This window comes from Protopterus annectens, chromosome 2.part0, assembly GCF_019279795.1.
Source record: "Protopterus annectens isolate FY-2018-M chromosome 2.part0, PAN1.0, whole genome shotgun sequence".
Lineage (NCBI taxonomy): Eukaryota > Metazoa > Chordata > Ceratodontiformes > Protopteridae > Protopterus > Protopterus annectens.
Window position 1 is genome coordinate 725,348,343 of NC_056728.1, and position 15,722 is coordinate 725,364,064.

Here is a 15,722-nt window from a genome sequence, read left to right on the forward strand (position 1 = left end):
TATTTGTTGTGTAGGGATAACATTTGATTTCTCCCAATGTATCGTTATTCCCAACAATTTTGTCAGAGAGAGAGAGAGAGAGAGAATGTTGTAGGGCAGTTACCAGAAGATGCTTGGTGGGGGTGGTAAGGAGCAAGTCGTCTAGATATGGAAACACCCAGAATCCTTTTAGTGTCAAGTGAGCTGTTACCACTGCTATGCATTTCTTGAACACTCTGGGGGCTGTAGAGAGACCGAACAGCAGGGCACAGAATTGGTAATGACTGGCTCCTAGCCGGAAGCTATCTTGATGTGGTAAATATGCGTCCTGCAGATCTACAGAGCACATCCAATCGCCTCCTCTTAAAAAGGGAAGGATGGACTGAACCGTGACCATACGGAATTTGGTGGGGTGACAGACTTGTTTAAGCTAGTGAGATCAAAAATGAGTCTCCAGTCCCCTGTCTTTTTGGCACCAAAAAGTATCTAGAGTAAAATCCAGATCAGCGCTGGTCTGGTGGGACTAGTTGGATGACTCTTTTTTGAGACAGCTTTATAATCTCTGAAGCTGCTGCTTCCCTTTGACTGGGTGGCACGTCAGGATGTTTTCTTGGAAAATTTGGTTGATAAGAAAGGGGAATAGTGTAACCTCTGGCGATAATATTCTGCACCCAATGATCGGTGGTGATAAGAGTGCCAGGCAGCTTGGTGCAGAGAGAAATTACCCCCGACTGCTTCCAGAGGTAAGCAATCGGGCCACCCCTCAGGAGCGCTGATAAGGCTGCCCAGAGAAAGAGTCCCTGGAGCCTTGGTTGCGAGGACCCCCTCTGCCTCTATAGGGGCGTTTTCCAGAATTTTTACCCCCTCTGCCTCTAGGAGTATCATCACCACATGTGGCATGGAAAGGACCCTGAGAATTCTTATGCCACATTTTCCCACTCCTCTGATTTCTGGAGAAGGTACACTGACGGTTGGAAAATCGTGGACTACGGCAGACAGGGTTTTTCCGTCTTGCTCGCACCTGATTAGCTTGTCCTTCACTTTGGCGCCAAAGAGGGATGAAGCTTCGATGGGAGCATTCAGAAAGGAAGACGAAGGGATCCATGAGGTCACAGATGCGTATCCAGGCATGACGTCTCTTAATGCCTGAACCCGCTGCTCTAGCCAACCCTTTAGGCGCGTGTGAAGGCAACCTCACACAAGTTGGATACTGATTCCAGGGTTGCTAGCTGCAAGGCCAGTTTGTTCCTGACCTCGTCAGACAACTGTCCTGCGAGTGTCCCAGAGAGTTCTGAGATCAAGTCCCTCTGGAGCCTCGTAAAATGTGCCAAATAAATCAGGGGCCATATAGCAAGGTCCCTGATGCAAAAACACGCTTCCCGAGTCTGCCCACTGCCGGGACTCTCTGTTGGGTGGATGAACAGCGGGACTTTCCTCAGCCAAGTCCTTTTTCGTGGCCACCGCCACCACCATAGCATCAACTGGTAACCCTTCGGACCAATGCAGATTCTCAGCAGGAGGTGACAGAATTTTGTCTGGTCTCTGGGGGATCGCCTCAGTGGAATCAGGGTTCTTCCATGCACGTTGTACAACAAGCTAGATGAGTTCATCGGCAGGTGGGGTTCACCTAAGAGATAGGTGGCTGGGCACGAAAAACCTGCAGGAACACAAACTCCTCAGATGAAGAGTTGGAGGGCTTCCAGTCACCTCTCTGTTTTAACATTTCCTGGATATCTCCGAAGGAGACATCAGGAGGTGACCTTGGGGACCCTTCACCATCATTGCAATCCATGCCTTCCATTAAGGACTCCTCAGGCGAGTCCATGCCCTTCTGCTTGCACGTCTTCTTTCTAGGGGGCTCCTAGGTGGGGGTTTCTGAGGAGGACTCGGAAGAGTGAGTACCCTGAACAGGGGTGTCCTGCAGCTTCTCTGCCCGGTGCCCTGGGGGGTGGTCTGTGACAGCTGCAGCTCAGGGGCAAAAACTGGGATTCCGATATCATAGGAGTTGCTACCAGAAGCAAGAGCCCTCTCCAACCCGCCGAAGGCAGGCCCGCCCGAAGTGGGATGAGAGCCCGGAACAGAGAAAGGCAACCTCGAAACCGGGGGTCACACCCTGCTCCGACAGACCTGCCCCCACAGGTGGAGCCCCAAGTGAGATTGGCGCGGATGCAACCATCAGCGCTGAGGAGGGAACAGAGGAGAAAATCGGCACTGTACCCCGGGCCAACGTGCCCATCCCCCAATCCCCAGATTGAGGAAGGACTGGTTTGGTGGGAACCAAAGACCAAAGGAACAAACTCGGAGACGGAGTGAAGTACATTGTAGGCGGCGAGGTGATGGGCTCCAAGAAGGATGTCAAAACCGATGACTTTGGAATCGAGATAGATGAAGGAGGAGTGTAAGATGGAGTCCGTGGATAAGGCAACCCAAGTCCAGCAGGTGGATGCGTTTTAGAAAGTGATGGAATCCCCCTGGCTACCAACAGCTGGTCCACAAGATGCACCATGTCATGTTCCGAAAGGCTCCTGGTGGATCTAGTGGATACTCCAGACAGGGAGTCAGGATGTTCGAGACATGGGCTATATGCTTGGCCAAGAAACGGGTCTACTGAGGGAGAGTATTGAGTCTGTGGTGCAATGTCTGCAAGCACTGAAGTCTCTAGTTTTGAGACCGGAAGCAAAGGGGTCAGATCCAGTGAGATTGGTACAACGCTCGGTGCTGAAGTGTCACTCGAAGCCGAAACAGTCGGTTCCAAAACGGAAACCAAAGTTGAAGTTGTGCCCTGAGCCAAAGTAGCTACAGGTGCCGAAGTCGAAATAGGCGTAGTAAGATCTATGATTGGTGCCGGAGGCAGGGTCTCTGCCAATACAGGCGTCGGTATCGAAGATTTTGAAACGGTTGGAGCAGAGGAAGGCGGAGCCGAAGAGGCAGATTTATCCTCCGACGAGAACTTGAGGACCTTAGATTTCCCAGGTTTGCTCTGATCACCCGATGGTGATGAAGGAACAGAATGGGATCTCTTTTTGTCCTTAGAAGGATAGGTTGAGACCTCCATCGCAGAAATGGCCTCTGAGAAGGGAGACTTGAGTAACCCCTTCAGAATGAGTTTATTTTTGCATTCATTAAGAGTGCATTGGGTGAAACTTTGACAAATATCACATGGAGGCTGCACCGAAAGGTGGGCCACTCCCAAACAGTATACACAGTCATCATGCAAGTCACTGTTCGATAACTTGCCCTTACAAGTACAATGCTTAAAGCCAGAGGTACTCTACTTATCTGGCATTTTAACAGAAAGGACACCACAACTAACTGTATAATCCAACAATAATGAAGTCACTCAGTCAAAAAAAACATAAATCACAAGAAAAATACCAATATTACAACACACTGTATATGTGAAGAAAAGGAAACACCTGAATAGAGACAAAAAGCTAACAGATTAGGCAATAGAAAGCAACACCAGCTATGGTATTGAAGAAATACCACAAGGATAAGGGAAAAGGCCGTACCAACAATGGTACTTAAGTTTACCAATGGTAACAACGGGTAGAATGGAGAATATACGGTTAGATTGAAGAAGAGACACTAGAAATACTAAATACCAAAAAAGATTTTACTTACCTGAGAACTCAGCTGAAACGCGTCTTTACGGCTAAGAGGAAAACGAGATCTGAGGTAACAGGGAGAAGGGCATTCTGGGTACAGACTTAGCTCGAGAGTTTTTTGGCTGGCGCAAGCTTGCGATAAATAGGCCGACTTGGTTCCAAGGGCTCGGAACCGAACCCATCAGTGATGAATGGAAAGAAGAGTAACAACATCAGATGGTAACTTTGGAAACTGGCTGGCCTTTCCTAGGGCCTGCAAATGCAATAAACAATTGGTTTACTTTCTGAAATTCTTTAGTTCTATGTAAATAGAAATGGAACTGTCTATGAACGTCCAACAAATAAAGCACATATTCACCTTTACTTCTAAAATTAAGGAAGAAAACAGGCAAATGTATATTGTGATTAGCATTTCTTTACGAAACAACTTTGTGCAAAAAAAGAGGGGTTGGTACGCAAAGGGACTCTGTCTTTACGAAAAAACAAATATGGGGGCTGAGAAGATAGTGCATGAATTTCTGTTATCCATCTCGCAGATGTAGTCGCCACCAAAAAAGTTTTCCAGGATAGGAGCTTAATATCACAAGTTACTGCAGGTTCAAAGGGTGGTTGAACAATCAGACGTAGAACCAAATTAAAAGCCCAGGGGGAAGAAGGATCCTTTTGGGGAGGTCTCAACAACATGGTCCCTTTTAAGAAGGCTTTGCAAAGTTTGCAGGAAATGAGAGATAAGTTGTCTATCCCAATGTGAAAATTTGAAACCAAGCTGTCAGCATGAGGTTGTGAAGGTTGGGATGAAGCATTCCTGTTGGGTGTGACAGTAGCTGTGGAAAGGGTTCTAGAATCCAGGGTTCCTTCTGTAGATGAGGTCAGAGAAAAGGAAACAGATTTGTCGAGGCCAATATGGGGCAATGAGGATTACTGTTCTCTTCAACCTGTTGGCTTTCTGAAGGAATTTTGGAATCAATGGAATGGGGGGAAAAGCATTCAGTAGTCCAGGAGGCCAATCGTGTACTACAGCATCCCGTGGCAACTTTCCCGGTGGGGGAATTAGGGTGAAGCAGCTGCTGCATTTGTTGTTTAGGGAAGAGGCAAAGAGGTTGCAGCAAGGCTGGCCCCATGTGCAGAAAATGTTCACCGCTACATTCTGGTTGAGGGACCACTCTTGAGGCATGAGAATGGCTCAACTTGTCTACTATGACTTTGGACCTTCCTGGAATGTGCATTGCGACAAGAAAACGGTTGGATGAGATTGCCCATTGTCACACTCTGAGCGCTTGACGACACAGAGGGTATGAGCTGGTTCTTCCTTGCTTTTTTATGTACCATACCACCGACATGTCTGACTGAATCGTTACCGTTCCCAGAGGAAGAGCAGTCTAAAATGCCTGCAATGCCAGAAGCACTGCCCTCATCTCCACTATGTTTATGTGGAGCTTGGCCTCCTCTGTGGACCAGGTTCCTTGGACCATCATCCCCAGGTAATGCCCCACCACCCTATCTGTGAAGCATCTGTGATCACCGTGGCCTGTGGTTGAGAGGGAACAAATGGTCGACCCTGTGTCACCTGTTCTGAATGAATCCACCATGAAAGATTCTTTTTGCATATGTCTGTTATAAGAATTTAGTGAGATATCAGTTAGTGAATTACTGACTACTGAGCAGCCAAAAGCCATTGTAGGATTTGCATATGAAACCTTGCTAATGGAACCAACACAATCGCCGCAGCCATAGATCCTAACACCTGTGGAACATGGCAGACAGCTACCTTCTTGTTTCTGATTAACCTTGAAGTTTGCTGTCTGACTGTTTACACTCTGGAAGGAGAAATTTTGCAATCATCTGACTGGTGTCTAGTAGTGTCCCTATGAACTCTAGTGTTTGAGCGAGTTCCAGATGACATTTTTGGTAATTTATGGTTATGCCCAGTTTGGAACAAAACTGAAGAACAGAGTCTCTTTTGTGGATAAGTAGATGTCTGGTTGGGGTGGATATGAGCTAGTCATCTAAATACCCGAAACCCTTGTCGTCTCAGGTGAGCCGCAACCACTGCCATACATTTGGTGAACACTCTGGGGATGGTAGTGAGACCAAAGGGCAGTGCTTTGAAATGGTAATGACCGTCTCCCAGCCAGAAAGGTAGACATCCTCTGGAGTGTCTGTACATTTTTATATGACAGTACGCATCCTGAAGATCTATCAAGCACATCTAATTGTCGTGTTCCAGAAAAGGAAGTATGAACTGCACAGTGACCATCTGGAACTTGCAACTTTGAACTGACTTGTTCAATCTGGAACCAAAAAGAACTTTAAGTAAGTTCAGAATCCTCTCTGATCTCGGAGGACCTCTTGGATGACTCTTTTTTCCAACAGTTTTTGAATTTGAATGACTGCCTGATCCCTTTGACTGGGTGAACATCTGAAATTTTCTTGCTGGGAGAGGGTTGTTCAGAAAAAAGGAATCTGGTAACCCCTGGATATTATCCTCTGCACCCACATATCTGAAGGTATCTTTTGCCAGGCTCTCCAGTGCAGGGATAGCTGACCCCAGATTGCCTACAGAGGTGAACAATCGGGCCTCCTTTCAGGATCACTGAAAGGGCTTCCCAAAGAAAGACTCCCAGGACCTTTGGTTCTGAAGACCTCCTCTGCTGCGAGGGCAATGTACTCCATTACTGTTTCCCTCTGCCGGAAAACTCTTCCATGTGTCTTGGCAGTACCCTTGAGGTTTCTTGAACCACATTTTTCTGCTGGCTCTCTGACCCTCAGGATAAGGTCTATGAAGAGCTGGAAAACATAGGTCCACAGCAGAAAGAGTCTTATCTTCCTTCTCACACCTGGATAGCATATATTTGACTTTGGGACCAAAAAGACAGATGGTGGTAAACGGAGGATTGACAAAGACTTTAAGGGTTCTGCAAAAATCGCATAGGTGAATCCAGACATGCTTCCTCATAGAGATGCCAGAACCAGACACTCTGCCTGTTCCTTCAGCTGCATGCGAAACGAGCCTCATGGAAGAGTTGGCTACTGAATGTAGGGTGGTTAACTGGGAAGCTACATTCTCTTTAGCTCCCTCAGCTACTGCTCCTTAAAGGGTATCTGAAACTCCTTGATCAGATCCCTCTGTAACCTGGTGAAATGCGAAAGAGAATTTAGTGACCACAAGACAAAACTTTATGAAGAGAACACATGATTCCCACATCTATCTATCGTACTAGAATCCTTATTAGGGGATGGATAGTTAAACTCTCCTTGGACAGTTCTTTTTTGGTGCTGCCACCATGACCATAGCATCTACTGCAACTCCTTTTTCTAGAAGGCCTTGTCTGAGGGAGCGGTTATAATTTTACTCTGTCTCTGGGAAACAGGCTTGATGGAATCCATGGTCTCCCATGTCCGTCAAGAAATGAAACCTATTAGTTTATCAGTGAGCGGAGTCACCTAGGAGGTAGCAGGAACCAAAGACAGCCAGGTACAACTCCTCCTCAGGTGAAGGATTGCTAGACTGCCAGCCAAACCTCTGTTTCAGAATCTTCAGAACTTTCCTAAAGGAGACATCCTCAGGGGGGGACCGTGAGGATCCTTCTCCCTCATCAAAGTCAGTGTCTTCTGTGGCTGACTCCTACGTGGAGTCCAAATGCTTCCTCTTGCAAAGTCTCTTCCTAGGGACATCCTCAGTGGGGTCATCTGGGGTGGTATCGGAAGAATCAGGGGTACCATCATGATGGGTATCTTGGCACCTGAGGTCCTGCTGTTCATGTGAAACATGGTGGTAGAAGAGGAATGCAGGGTATCTTGCTGGAATTGCGGATCTAAGGGGGCAGGTGACTTTTTAGATGCAGTGGCGGCTATAGCCCCCTCCATAGCCCCAAAAGTTGACTGCTCTTGAATGGACGAGGACTCCAGCTCTGACAAGCCATGCTTTCAGGATGGGGTCCTCTCCAGTCCAGAAGACAGCTCACCAGGGGTTGAAGCCAGAACTGAGCTTACCTTGACAGAAGCCTTGAGGTGCATCAACTGGTCCAAAGACCTGGGAGTCGAGCGCACTCTAGGTTTGTGAAGTTCACTACGGCTCCAGGAACTCTCTAGCTCTGAAAAGGCCGACGAGGTCCAAGTAAAGGTCTGATCCGAGGACGAAGACATTTTCAGATCAGAGCTGAGAGGCACTGGGCGTATCAGATCTGACTGCTCCGAAGCTTGCCCTGAAGTTGGAGAAGGAAGAGGGGGAAATGCACGGTTTAGAAAGACCCAGCATAGCAAGGGTCAAAGTTGAGGGGGACTTAGTGGTGTCCTGCACCCACAAAATATTCTGCACCATCTGTTCTACATCTTCCTCAGTAAGGCTCCTGGTCTAACAGGAGGAAGAGTCAGATGGGGACCTTGGTCTTGATAAGAAGGGATATGGCACCCTCGATGGAACCGGATCAAAGGTCGGGGAGTACTGCGTCGTCGGTGGTGTCAAGACAGGCTTAAATGGACTAGTTGTTGGATCTGGCATCAATGGATCTGATCTATCTTTACTAAACAGGATTGGAGCCGAAGAAGTCTGATCAAATGGGGTACAGATCAGTGTTGAAGGCTCCAATCAGGTGACAAACTCCCCAGACGTGAGATTTCAACCTTTTTGGTTTTGGCTCCAAAGAAGGTCTCTTTTTTTCCTTTATCAGAGGATTTAGAGGAAATAGATGAAGCTGAGCTCGAGTGAGCTGATTTTGTCTTTGTGGATGAGCCAGCTTTGTCTTTACTTCCAGAAATTGCCTTCTCAAAGGCCAAAGGCAACATGCCCCTCAAGATGAGCTTATCTGTTCTCTCCACTAAGGCTCGATGATTAAAGGAGTGGCAGACTGCACAATCCTCCTGTAAGTGAAGGAGGCCAAGACAACAGATGCACAGTGAGTGCGAGTTGCTTACAGGGATGTTGTGCCCACACTTTGTGCATTTTTTTGAAACGAGACAGTTTCTCTTGTTTCTCCGCCATAATGCAAGGAAAAGGAACAGGCAGAGAATCCACTCAGACACATGCACACAAAGAGAAAACCAGCGAAAGAGAAAAACATTTTTTATATGAAAAGACAGAAGCAAAAGGAATTGGAGAGCTACTAATAACAACAGTCAAAGATATACTCGTAAAGGTAAAAGGGGAGGAAAGTGTAAAAAAAAAAAAAAAAAAAAAAAAAAGGCTACTTGCAGGAAAGTAAGTAATATATTCATATAATATATGAAATCTTTTTTTTTTCTTGTATATAGATATATGCTTATATATATATATATATATATATATATATATATATATATATATATATATATATATATATACACACACACTTTTTATATATATTTTTTACACATTTTACATTTTATATGGTGTGTTTAATTTAAAAGTGCTTTTTTACATATTCATAATTTTTATATACATACGCATTTAATGAGATATATACATATTTTATATATATATATATATATATATATATATATCATTTTTTTATGCATTCAGTTATTTGTTTTGCAACTAAGTTGTTTTAGTAATACATTTTTTAGCATTTAATGTCTCGATATATATATATTAATGCATTTTTCAAAGTATTTTTATTTAAATGGTTCTTCATGGGCATCTTAGATTTGCAAGTTTGCATTTTTAATGACATATATATTTTTTTGTCTGATGTAAGCTAGCAAATGTAATATCTGTAATGTTGCATCAAGTATGACAGGGGGCACAATCAACCAATGGGTTAAAAAGGCATTTAATTAATTAATTAATTTGTATGTATATAAAAGGAAATGAGGTATGGTTTTAGAATTGTCTGATGAAGTTTAACAGTTTAAACAAAACTTTTACGGATTATTGTGTGTTTTCTATGTGAATAAACCATGTGTTTTGCTGTTACATTGAAATATTTCTTCAGCCTGCTGATTCCTGGTTCATTTTTGTTGTGGTTTCACTTGTAGGAAAGTGAAAGGGAACAAGAAAGAAGAAACAAAAGTAACCTAATAAAAATAGTTACTGTAAAGGACGGGTTATAGTTATAAACTATAAGGGAGAGACAGGAAAGACTAACTACACTACAAATATAGAGAATATTATAGAAGAAAAAATTCTTAATTATACGACCTGATAATCAAGAGCTAGCTGATCAGACCATGTCTTCGCAAGTGGCAAATGAGATATGAGATAATGAGGAGAGGTGCTTTGTGGGTAAGGAGATGTATCCAAGAGCTTTTCTGGTTGCCATGAGCTTGCTAAAGGCAGAGTCAGATCTGACGGATCAGATATTGACCCATATGTGAGGAAGAGATAAAAAAACTGACAATATCAGATTTACTAATTAGAATAAAAGAGAAGGGTTGAAAAATATGAGTCGTTCCTTGAATCAGATTTCCCCTTTCATCACACTTCTTAAAAACCTCAGCTGCAGAAAGACTAAACAGTCTCCTTATCTATGGGAAAAATTTAAATCTCAGAGTTGGCATCATCAGGAAGCAAGTCTCTACAAAAACTTACTCAGAAGCAGCAGATTTGGAGGAAGAATAAGAAGCATCATAAGCACATTTTAAAATATGTTCAGTCACATGAGAAACAGTTGTTAAAGAAGCATTTCATTCTTTACCCCAGAAGAAGGAAGGGTCACAATTAACTTCTGCATGTTCTTAAAAGATAACAATAAAAAAACTAACACATGAACTTGACAGTTTAAAATTCTGAAACTATTAGAAGAATACATTTGCTTCCCTAATTTAACTATTGCTTTCTTATCCTTGTTAGAGGGAATGGGTTAGTAGTTGTAACCTGTTTAGCAGAAGCATTTTTGGATAGAGAATTATCTGCTAGGTCTGCTTTAGGATTAGAAAACAGGTATTTGGGGTACCATGTATAAATTGTCATACTTCTTTGGGGAAGAAGTGAGCTAGAAGCAGTGAGAAAAACATTCTCTAAGGTAGGCAAGATAGAAGGGATGGCTGCTGCTTTAGGCATCTCTAACTATAATAAATCATAATAAATTTTTATGCCACAGGAACCTCACTCTATTCCCACTTAAAACCTCTTTCATGTTATATAAAGCACCAGTGAAAGAAATATGTTTAGCAGGGGAAATCTGATAATCTGATGATATCATTTTCTTAGACTCAGGCTGCTCAGACTGACAAGAAATTCCTAAAGTACAAACATAACCCTGCAATGCCCGGTATTCTCTCTGAAATTCACCGTCAGAAAAATACTCTATACCTTTTCTTACTCGCAGAATCAGAAGGCAGAGAAAAAGCATTAACTTCCCAGGCAAATCCCACTAAGTCTGCCCCTGTCCACAGACACAGAAATAGGTGCTTGATAGTTTTACTCACTAAGCACACTCTCTCCCTGAAAACAGACCGACTCATTTTAGGCACACTGGAACCAGCTTCCATTTACCCTTCCCATCCAAGTGGAGACCCTTCACCTGTCCCTTCCCCTCACACAACACAAGTGGCTCTCCCTTGCCTACCCACAGCATCCCTGAAGCTGCAGAAGATGTAGCTATCCACTGACTTTTTGGTGGCAGAAAAAGCTACACTAAGAGGACTGGGGGGAAAATATATGTGGTCTGAGGAACAAGTGGCTAGAGCAGAGTCACCCACCAGTTACTAATGCAGAAGAAAAGCCAATCTGATGCCCAAAGACTTCTTTATAACTTTGTTCTTTTGTATGCAGGCTAAGGTACTACAGTGAGGATAGTCACTGTCATGTGAAAGTTAACTTTTATGATCGTTCGATACTATGAACATTCGATCATGTTGTCTCAATGTTTTGCAATTCGCGATTGTGGAATTGCGAAGTTTTAAAATTTATTTACTCATTTAACATTTGTTTACTGGGAAAGTCTGACATGGAACAAAGCCAATTTTCAATGGAGGCCCACGGAAAAATGCTCCAGACACGTCTTTGTAAGGTGTGAGGAAACAGGAGCACCTGGAGGAAACCCACATGGACGCAGGGAGGATATGCAGACTCCGCACAGAAGGCACCCCAGCTGAGAATCGAACCAGAGAACCTCTTGCTGTGAGCTGACAGTGCAACCGTTGCACCACTGCACCGTCCATAAACTCTTACAGTGAAGACCAGAGGTTGTTTCATAGGTAAGCTGAGGAAGAAATGTCAGAAGTGGGGAACAGAGCCTGAATGAGTTGGTGAAATGTAGGCTAGAGAATGAGTGGTTCTGAGGTAAGTAAACTACTGACAGTCCTCCAGAAGTACTGCATCTATACCAAACACCGAACATTTTAAAGTGTAAGTAAAATTTCAGACAAAAAAAAAAATTTTCCCCAGAGAAAGTTCACACAAGCCATACATAACAACTGTCTTAAAAAAAGCAAAACCAGCAGTTCTTGAAAATCAACAGCCGACCAACAGTTTCACGGGTCCTGCCAAAGGAACACTCTCTTCGATGGCAAAAAAGTTCTGAAGCTTGGCGCGCGCGCACGTGTGTGTGTGTGTGTGTGTGTGTGTGTGTGTGTGTGTGTGTGTGCACGCGCATCTGTGCATGTGCATATGACACAGACAGAGACACACAAAAGAGTGAGATAAAGAGAAAGCCCATATACCAACAGTGCTTCTAAATCAGTTTGAGAGCACTGCTTTTAGATTTCACTGCCACTGTTGTTTAACATGCAGTCCATCAGCATGCACTCCTTAAACAATAAGAAGTTAATGTCAGGCATTATTGACTAACCTTAATCCTCTGATTTACCAGCAAATCTAACATTATAAGAGCATCAAAGCAGAAATATACAGTAAAACAAGGACAGTTTAAAGTAATGCGGAGGGGTCGCAATGCTTGGCATGCTATGATTCTTTTTTAAACATTCAGATGCTCACAGTGAGACATCTTAGGTACATTCATTCAGTGCCTGTAACTGCTGGATCTGTTTAAGTTGGCTTGTCTGTGCTTCAGAATATGTGTTTTTGTATATTAAATACTTACATAATGTAAATATTTGGATGTAAAATACTTCTTCCAATGGCAATTATATACACTACAGCAAGATGAAATATTAGACAGAGGAACTATTTTACATCAAAAATATAAAAAGTATATATATCAATTAAAAAAAACAAATACAAAGCAATTCAACTTTAAAAAATTTCACACAAACTGCAATCTATCTACATGTAAAGATCAAGAGAAATACTTGAATTCATGTTTCTTCTGTCCCAATCGCCCTGTCCAATCTGGTATGTCCCAAAAACAACAAAGCACCAAGTATCCACCAGAAGGTCCAGCTCCAATAGGCCTAATCAAAATAAACTTTGACATCTAAAGAAAGGTTCAGGAATGATATGGGTTTTGAGAAGCCAATCACATCCTCACTTTTCAACACAGGAGCAGAGCACAGGAATCTATAGTAAGGCAAAGAGGGCAGCTACAAGTGCAGAAATTACAACAGCAGAACATGCTGTGGCTCATTTGAAACTTGGTCAGCAAGTAGTTACCAAGGTAAATAAGATAAACAGTGCAGGACACAGTAGAGTTATGCAAGTTAAACTTACTATTATAGTAGAAGTCTGAATGATCCCTTCTACAGTAGCCTTAGCTATATGGGTTATATAATGCCAAGGATATAATAGCTGGCCAGCTTCCAAAGCTTCAGGACACCTTCCACACACGCCCAAACTGTCAGGCAACCCAAGGTAAGCTGACTAAAATACAAGAACTTTCCTGCCAGCACAGACAGGGAGGCTTAGCCCTGAAAAGACCAAGCTAAGAACAACAAAAAACAAATATCCACACCCCGGCATAAAAAAAAAAATCAAAAAGCAAGGAGCATGGAGAGAGGGAGCAGCTACAGCAGCAGTGATCATTCAAACATCTACTAATATGTTTTAAGTTTAACGTACACAACTGTATTATGTTCATCATGTTGATTGCCGCTGCAGTAGCCTTGGCTATATGGGTAGATTACCTGAGCTAGCTACATTTAGGAAGTAGAAGGAGAAGAGTCTAGGAGACCCTGCAGAATGGTCCTAACAAAGCTTGATCTGGACCTAGAGAAGGAATGAAGCTTAATGTTTTGTAAAAGTATGTACAGAGGACCAAGTAGCACCTTCTAGAATGCTTCTAAAATCCAACCCTTTTCAAAAAGCCATAGATGAAGCCAAGGCCCTGGTAGAGTGGGCCTTGACCCTGCCTAGAATCGTTTTGTTATTGTGAGTATAACAAAAGGTAATAGCCTTATACAAGCATTTGGAAATAACCAGTTTTGACACAGGTTGTGCCGTCTTTTTTACCTTTACAAGAAATGAACAATTGTTCCAAAAAAGATTTACTTCTGTCAAGGTAGCAACTGAGTTGTCTGTGGACATTCAAGGTATGGAGTATCTTTCCTCCCTCATTTTTAGAAAGAGGAAAGGAATCAAAGAGATGAATAGTTTGGCTTAAAGTAAACCCCAATACCACTTTATGGATAAAGGGAGGATTAATTTCCAAAGAAACCATGTCCATATGGAAAATGAAATGGGATTGACTCACTTTAAGTGTTTGCAACTCAAGTACCCTTCTATTAGAGGTTAGAGCAATCAGTAAAACTGTTTTTCATGTTAAGAACCGCAAGTCTGCCTGATTAGTTTGTTCAAATAGAGCAAGTTTTAGCCTCTCTAAAACAGAAATAAAAATCCCTAGAAGGGGCCACCAGTTTTCTTGTAGGCCTCTTATACAAAACACCTTTCAAGAACATTTTGATGTGAGACTGCACTGAAAGAGAAGGATCGATGGCCAGACATGCTAAAATGGCCAATAAATGAACCTTGACAGGGTAATGAGAAAGGCCATAGGCTAGTAACTCTCACAAATATTGTAGAACTACAGAACAACTAGCCCTGCTGAATAGATGCTGATTATGCTGTTGGCACCAACTATAAAATATTTTCCATTTGCTAATATGTGATCTTCTAGTAGCAGGATTTCTTGCCTCCATTGGTACCTGCTGCACATCCTCAGTAAACAGGTGCCTAAAAGGAATTAAGACCCTATCATCCAGGCAGTCAACTGAAGTTGATTGATGTTGGGGTGTATTAAACATCCCTGTTCTTGTGACAGTAGAGCCATTCTGTGGGGAAGCTTGTGGTAACTGCCCCTGGGGATTTCCAAAAGAAGGGAGAACCATGGTAGCTTGTGACACAAGGGAGTCACCACAATGATCCTGGGGGAGTCCTTCTGAATCTAAATAACTACTCTAGATATTAGTGGAAAGGGTGTGAAAGCATACAGGATCATTCCTGTTCAATGAAAATAAAAGGCATCTGTCTTCCATGCCTTTTTACATGGAGTCTCGGAATATGATCTTGCCAGCTGATTGTTATGAGTGGATGCAAAGAGGTCAACTTGAAAAACTCCCACGATGGCTCAAATCTTGGAAGAACCCCAATCTACTTTCCATTCTTGAGGGTCTGCCCTTGTCCTGCTCAGTTTGTCTGCTACACAGTTTTGCTCTAACAGAATATAGGATGCATGTAGAGTGAGATTGTACTGTGAAACTACATCCCGAGCTACCATGGCTAGTCTGCAAAGGGAGGTACAAATTGGTTCCTCCTTACTTGTTGATGCACAACATGATTGTGGTACTGTCTGTAACCACATGACAAGATCCCAGGGACCAAAGATGGTTCAGAGAGTTGAGTGCATTGATCATGGGAAGCATCTCTGATATTTACATGCTTGTTTCTGTCTTTGGTGTCCCACACCCCCTGCATCTTTATTCTTCCAGAAACTGCTCCCCAAATAAAGTCTAAAGCATCTGTGGTGACTGATTGCTTTGCAGCAGTGAGGGAGAAGGGGAGACCTGGATTTAAGGATATCTGTTGTCTCCATCAAATGACTTCATTTCTGACAAACCCCAGCACTGGGATTTGAGAACATAAAGGATGTTGATGCTGGGACCAAAGAGATTTCAGATACGACTGTATCTTTCTCATGTGGAGTCTTGTCAGGGGTCATGAGAATCATAGATGCCATGACACACAAAGTCTTGAGGTATTCCCATGCAGTGACCCAAGTCTGAGTGGAAAACTTTAGAAATTGATCTAGATAAAAATCTATTTTTCCTGTGGAAGAATAGCTCTTTAAACTGTGGTGTCTAGTTGACATCCCAGAACACAATCCT

General features: G+C 43.1%; 1 protein-coding gene across 3 annotated transcripts in view; it reads right to left on the reverse strand.

Annotated features, from left to right (window-relative positions):
• The window catches only part of RAD23B (RAD23 homolog B, nucleotide excision repair protein), a 1,748,186-nt gene that overhangs the window by 517,646 nt on the left and 1,214,818 nt on the right, over positions 1-15,722 (reverse strand). The window lies entirely within an intron of this gene.